This window comes from Hippopotamus amphibius, chromosome 1, assembly GCF_030028045.1.
Source record: "Hippopotamus amphibius kiboko isolate mHipAmp2 chromosome 1, mHipAmp2.hap2, whole genome shotgun sequence".
In the NCBI taxonomy this organism is placed as follows: domain Eukaryota; kingdom Metazoa; phylum Chordata; class Mammalia; order Artiodactyla; family Hippopotamidae; genus Hippopotamus; species Hippopotamus amphibius.
This window is the reverse complement of record NC_080186.1, coordinates 79,289,304-79,296,774: the sequence shown is the minus strand read 5'-3', so window position 1 is coordinate 79,296,774 and position 7,471 is coordinate 79,289,304.

The window sequence follows — 7,471 nt, the reverse complement described above, 5'->3', positions numbered from 1 at the left end:
TTGTGACCTGTGCATTTCAGTGTGTGTAAAAAAAAAATTAAATTAACAAAACTATGGGTAGTTTTGTGTCTGTCATGATACAATGTTTAAATTTTTTCATTTTTCCCCAAGTTAGATCAGCCCCTCCTCAAACATGCTCATCCCGTTTCCCATCTCTGCCATCCTCTCATTGATTACTGGTCACCCAAGTTCAGCCCAGGCTCCAGACGAGGATGACCAGGCACCTGTGTGCTCACATGGGCGATGGTTTGAGGAGGAGAGGAATGGGTTCCACGTGTTGAATGGAGGTGCTGGGCAGGTGTTTTATTTGTGGAGAATGTGCGTTGTGTGTTACATGGCCAGCGCCATGAAGGAGACCCAGGACAGGAACTGTGAGTCGTTTACTGTGCTAACTAATCAGTATGTGTTTCATGTTCAGGAATCAGTTTACAGAGATGGGAAGCAGAACAGATGAATAGGAAAAGGATACCAGTTCAGCCTTTTAATTATGGAAAAGTTGGAAAGGGCAGAGATACAAAGCAAATGGGTGTGTGCTCTGGAGGGAAAAAGATGCCACCTTAGAGCAGTTCTCTGTTGACCTTCAAAGGGCCGCAGCCTTTTCAGATTAGTCCTCTCTTCATATCTTATAAGAGAAGGATGTAAATGTGGAATTTCAGTAAAGAAGGGACCTATGCTGGGGGTGGGGGTAAGGATACGGACCAGGCAAATACCCTCCTCACAGGCTGATGACTGGAATTCCTAACAAAGGATGTGAACTTTCAACCAAATTAATGATAAGATTTAAAATGTAAAATATTTGGGAGATATTATGAAGGGTAAATGAATCTTTGCATTAGGAAAAATTTCTAGCATTCAATGGCAGTCATACGTATTACCTAGAAGTAATAGCAGCAGCCCAGGCAAACTGAGATTCAGACTATTTTTGCTTTTTTCAAACAGTTCTTAGCTAATTTTAGTCTTTAAAACTATCTTAGCTGGAAGAAAAGACAAAAAGGGAGAACATTTTTACAACTTGGTCCAGATTGATAGGGGATATGGTAGTTTCCTCCTTCGGTTTAGAGATGAAGGGTGTGGGCCGGCTGGAGACCCAGTCAGTCCCTGACATGAGGGGGACAGTGAAATAACATCGAGGCAAGAAGGCTAAAGGAAGCATGGAGGCCAGAGCACTTTTGCATCAGAACCATCCAAGTTGTAGGCTCCTCTCCCCTCTCCTCACTTTCTCATCCATTAATGGATTGGCTGGCTGACCCCTGGTGTAAAAGGACTGGGTCCAGATGTATGTGGATACTTTCCTTTTTTTCTTTTTAATTGAAGTATAATTGATTTACAATATTGTGTTAGCTTCTGGTGTACAATAAAATGATTTAGTTATACATATATATGCTTTTTCATATTCTTTTCCATTATGATTTATTACAGGATATTGAATATAGTCCCCTGTGCTATACAATAGAAGTTTGTTGTTTGTCCATTCTCTATATAATAGTTGCATCCGCAAGTCCCAAACTTCCAGTTTCTCCCTCCCCCACCCCCTTTCCCCCTTGGCAATCACAAGGCTGTTCTCTATGTCTGTGAGTCTTTCTATTTCATAGATAAGTTCATTTGTGTCATATTTTAGATTCCACATATAAACGGTATCATATGATATTTGTCTTTCCCTTTCTGACTTACTTCGCTTAGAACAATAATCTCTAGGTCCATTCATGTAGCTGCAAATGGTGTTATTTCATTCTTTTTTATGGCTAATTTTCCTGTGTGTGTGTGTGTGTGTGTGTGTGTGTGTGTATCACATCTTCTTTATCCACTCATCTGCCTATGGACATTTAGGTTGTTTCCATGTCTTGAATTGTAAATAGTGCTTCTATGAACATAGAGGTGCATGGGATACTTTTCTTTTTTAATAGAAAAATTTTTATTGTGATAAAATACATGTAACAAAATTTGCCATCTTAACCATTCTTAAGTGTACAATTCAGTAGCATTAAGTACATCAGCAATGTTATACAACCATCACCGCTATTTCCAAAACTTTTCATCATCCCAATATGGGGGTACATTTTACCTCCCCTAACTTGCAAAATGATAATTCCAGAATTGAATACTAGAGCTTGCAGGTCCTTGGAGGCTATCTCCAATCACCTCATTTATACAGATAAAGAAATTTTTACTCATAAAGGTTTTATTCAAGGCCACAAACTAGATGATGGCAGAGCCGGAACTCAAATCCAGGATACTTGATCCTTAATCAAGAGCTCAGTCCCCAGAGAGCTGTTTCTACCATACATTCTATTCTGCTTCAGCTACTTCTAGTTATCCATGTTGATTAGTCTAACATAGAGATCATAATGCCAAATGTCCACCAGAGGCTACAGGCACAAGTCAGACATTCAATAGATATTTCTTGGATAAGTGAATTAATATGTCTGACAACCTGAAGGGGTTAATAGATCACCCCATCTAAACAAGAGCAGCCAACTGTAACATTATTGCCATACAGATTGCCAATTTTCAAAAGAAAAGCCAAAAAATTTAGATTTGTATGTAAAATGTCTTAAACACTATCTGTTTGGAGGCCATAGTCATTATTCAAACCTCTGTGTCTCCAGAAATCCAGGTGTGCTGTATGAGAACCACCAGAGAAATATGAGTCCCCAGGAGCATGTAATAGACACTGGATAGATATTTATTGGATAAGTGAATAAGTACATCACGAATTCACTCCATCACATTTCCTCCCCAGGCTAGGTCACTGGAGGTATTCAAGAAAAGCCTTTAGAAAAGATTCTTGTGTTTAAAGAGAAGCTAGGAAATTGACCAGTGAAGTCATTTATTTACTTATTCCTTGATTTATTGATTCACAAATTCATCAATCATATATTATATATCAGGCACTGTGCTGGATATTGGATATACGAAGGACGGTAATATACAGCATTTGCCCACCAGGAACTCACAAGCTCCCATAAACAACTATAACACAATGTTGTTACTGTTATTGGAAAGATGGTGTCCAGTGCAAGTGTAAAGGAAATGCACAGGTAGGGAGTATTTGAGGGGCCCAGGGGAAAAGTGGAAGAGCTGAAAAGTTGAGGAATGGATTACCAATGGCAGGCTGCAAATGGAGAGTAAGAAAGAATAGGCAGTTGGGTAGCTGGTGATTATTACTCTAAAATCTGACATTCCTCTTGTCTGCATTAGGGATGTTGCTCATGAGGGGTGGTAAGCACAGTGTTTAAATTAACCTTTTACTCTGCTTCCCTGAGAACACAAATATCTCTAAAATTTTATGTTTTTGTTCCCTTTTTAATGACTAAAAGTAATAGAGAAGTACATCCAGATTTATTTGCAAGGATATTTACTATCATTATTTCATTTTTTCACTAGCAAAAAATCAGAAATGAGAAACTCATAGAGAATTGATTCAAGAAATTATTATGCAATGAACTACCTTGCAGTCATTTAAAATTGTTTTTAAAGAATAAATAATTACATGGGGAAATGCATACGATGTAATACGAAGTCTTGAATACAAAATTGTATGTTTAATATCAGAGTTAAAATGTATATATGGAGAGATAAATTTGCATAAACAAAAGAGTTAAAATAAATATTCTAAAACGTTAGAAGTGGATTTTTTTAATGTTGTAATTACAGGTAGTTATATCTTTCCCTCTATATTTCTTTATTTTTCAAGCTTTCAACAATGATTGTTATTTTCTTGGTTTAAAAAAAAAGTTAGTTTGCAATGTTATTTTGGATGCATATTAGGTTATTCAGCCAGCCTGACAACTTGTCTGGGAAGTGTCCCCAAACTTCCACCCTAAATCCACAAGGTCATGAAGGTGACTCCTAAGACCCAAGAGTGTACAAAATAACCCTGTCTCCTTGGCTACAGTCAGTTGGTCCACAGATGGGCAACTGACCCAAGCTAGGCCAAGCAGATTACATTTCCTGAAAATTTGGAGATGAAAATGATTCCCAAATCAGGTGTCCTTTTGAATGGAAGAGATATAAATTTGAGAGCTGGAGGTGACCATTTTTTCTGCTTTGTGAACTCAGGAGTTGAGAAAAGCAGTCCCCAGAGGAGAAAAGAACATTGCCAGTGTGCAGAGTGAAGGAAGGGAGAGAGAGCAAACAGGTATGGCCAGGTTCCTGTGACATATGTGACCCCATACTCCCCCTCCAGAGGTCCTTAAGTTCCATGAGATAGCTCTATGCCTGACAAGAAATTTCCCTTTTTCGCTTGATCTGAATTGACCTGGCTTTTATTTCTGGAAACCTATAGGTTTAGTATAAATATCTCTGGGAGCATAAGGATAGAAGCCAAGCTCACTAAGAGAGCTTCAAAATGACACCGCTACTCTGTGAGGCCAAGGACTGCATGTCTCAACTCGGGTTGCCATCTCCTGTCCAATATCTAGCACAGGCTGGTGCCTGACACAAGCTCATTGGGTGACAGCCTGCAAGAATGAGTCTTGTATTGTTCTGTCTTCACCCTACTTGCTCTATATTGCTATTTAATAATTAGTAAGAGTGTATTGAGGTAGTGAAAAGGACATTTCCAAGCCCCCTCTCCTTCTTCTTGTAGGAAAAGTGCTCAATATATGTGGCCTGGGAAACATCATCTTTTGTTCAATTCCACGATAATTTCATCAGCATTTAAATTCACTTGCAATTAAAGGTTAGGCATAGCTGAAAACCTCTTTCATTCCTAACGGGCAAAAAGCCTCATTTGGAAAACAGAAAGTTTCTTATCAAAGGAAAAGAATACAAATTGACATATGAATGTAATCAGAAGGCACTTTCTACCACTAATTCTTCCTCTGTCAGACAGTCAAGAGCAGCCACAGTGTGTAACTTGCTGCCAAGTCATTCTCTATTTTAAACATCATGGTGAGTTAGAGAAAGTGCAGAATCATTTGAATGGAGTCTTTTCTCCAAGGTGATAGGACAAAATATGCATGGTATATAAATACAGTAACTTCTAAAAGTTTGGGTTTTTTGAAACGACGAAACCAGGTCAAATTTCTAAAGTTTCGTATAACTCCAAAATCGCACTTTGGAAATAGAAAAATACGTTTCAAAGCTGTGAAACCAGTGGCATTAACAGCATTACCAAATGTTGTTAACAGTGCGAAGTCTTTAAGAAGTTGTCTGACCTACTACATTTAAATAGGAGGTTTAAAAGGCTCTGGAAATTGTATAATGTACAAATGGCAATGTTGGGCTGTTAATTGATAGATTCAGCTGCTCACCGAAAACTCTTCTAGCACATGTATGGCTTACACAATTATATAATCCTGAAGGGAGATGTTGGTTGGGCCAATAGCAAGAACAAGGAGACATTGAACCCCAGACACCCAAATATTTTAAATGCATCAGCTCTGACTCTTTGAGAAATAGACCTGTAATTTTCACTCAAGAAAAGCCTTATGAGTTGAGGGTTAATACTTGTGTTAAATTCCTCTCTAGAATCATGAAGATGCAGGTTGAGCACTGGGTATAAATTGATGAATGAAAAGGACAAGCCCTGTGCTCACATGGCCAACCTGATAAATGACCTTCAAGTTGGGATCTGAAGGGTGAATAATAGTCACTCAAACAAGGAAAGGGAAGGAGTTCCAGGCAAGGACAGAGCATACTAGAGGGCCTGAGTGAAACAGAAAGCATCTTGAGTTATAGTTCTAAATACATGTATGTACCTGTATTAATCATATTTTTTACTTTCTGTATTTTATGGTGATTTGACATCTTGGGGACCAGGGGAGGGGCTGCCTCTCTCAGGGTTAGCTAATTTCTAGAGAGTGCACACTTGCCTTTGATATACAAACCAACCAACCCTGACCTCCCCCCCCCCAACCCTGCCTCCACCTGCCTCGTTTTATCAAGCTCCTGTGGTCCAGGATACTGTCCCCCTGCCCTAAATCATCCCAGACTCAGAGACAACTAGGGACCACCTCTATAGCCCAGAGCCCACTGAAATTATTTAAATTAGCCCATCTTAAGTATGTGTACCCTGCCTTGCCTTGCCTTTCCCACAGAAACCACCATAAAGACTCACAATCGTGTCTTCCACCTACATTCCTTCTGCCTCCTGACCAACCCTGGTGTTTCCCCGAGTGGCCTTGCATGGCGTGGCATGCCCCATCTCTTGGGAACTGTAAGTAGCAAACTGTTTTTTTCTCAGTTTCACTGAGATGTAATTAACATATGACATTGTGTTACCTTTGGGTATACAACGTGATGCTCTGATATATGCATAGATTGGGAAACAATTACCGCAACGAGTTTAGTTAACAGCCCTCAAACTATCCCTAAATTGGTAGCCATCTCTTGACCTGCTGGCCTCGTCACACCTAAAGAAAAACAAAGTCCCTGGTACATTTTAAAGCAGTACCTAACTCACATGTTGTCATAGAATAACCAAAACTGAAAAAAATTATCAGAATAAATACTGACAAAAGAAATATGAGTACATACACTACTAAAAATATTTTGAATGAAAAACTGGAAAATATCTTCAGTAAAACTGCCATAGAGAATAGAGAGACTGGCATTCATTCATTCAGCGCATACTTGTTGTGCATACTACATACCAGGTACTGTGCCACGTACCTGGTACGACAGTGAACAAAACAAAGATCTCAGTTCTGTGGACCTTGTACTCTAGTGAAGAAGAGAGAAAGAAAAATTTGACCATAAAATAGGTCTTTATAAAAACATGTTGAGTGCTAAGTGAAAAAAAATTTTCAGGAATGTGGTGGTCAGGATGGACCTCACTGAGGAGATGAGATTTAATCAGAGACTTGAAGGAGATGAGGCTTATGCGGGTATCTGTGGGTACAGTCAATGAAAGGCCCTAAGATGGGATCAGGTGTGGCTGTTCAAGAAACAGCAAGACTACAAGAGTGTGGGTGGAACAAAGTGAATGAGGAGGGAAGATTGACCAGGTTAGAGAAGTGACAGAGATAGAAAGGCAAGAAGCAGGAGGTGGAGGAAGGGCAGATCATATCAGGCCTTGTGCCCCGTTTTAAGGACTTAGGCTTTTACTCTGAGTGAGATGAAGAGCCATCGGAGGGTTGGGAGTGACTCCATCTTGGTTTTTTTTTTTTTTGTTTTTTTTTTAGAGCCAGATAGCATGGATTTTTTATTTTTTTGAGATACACCAAAGTGAATCAGCTGTATTTATACATATATCCACATATCCCCTCCCTCCTGCGATTCCCTCCCACCCTCCCTGTCCTGGCCCTCTAAGGCATCACCCATCATTGAGTTGATCTCCCTTTGTTATGCAGCAACTTCCCACTAGCTATCTATTTTACCATTTGTAGTGTATATGTGTCTATGCTACTCTCTCACTTCGTCCCAGCTTCCCCTTCGCCCCCCCAACCCTGTGTCCTCCAGTCCATTCTCTACACCTGCATTCTTATTCTTGCCCTGTCACTGGGTTCATCAGTAACATTTTTTTTTT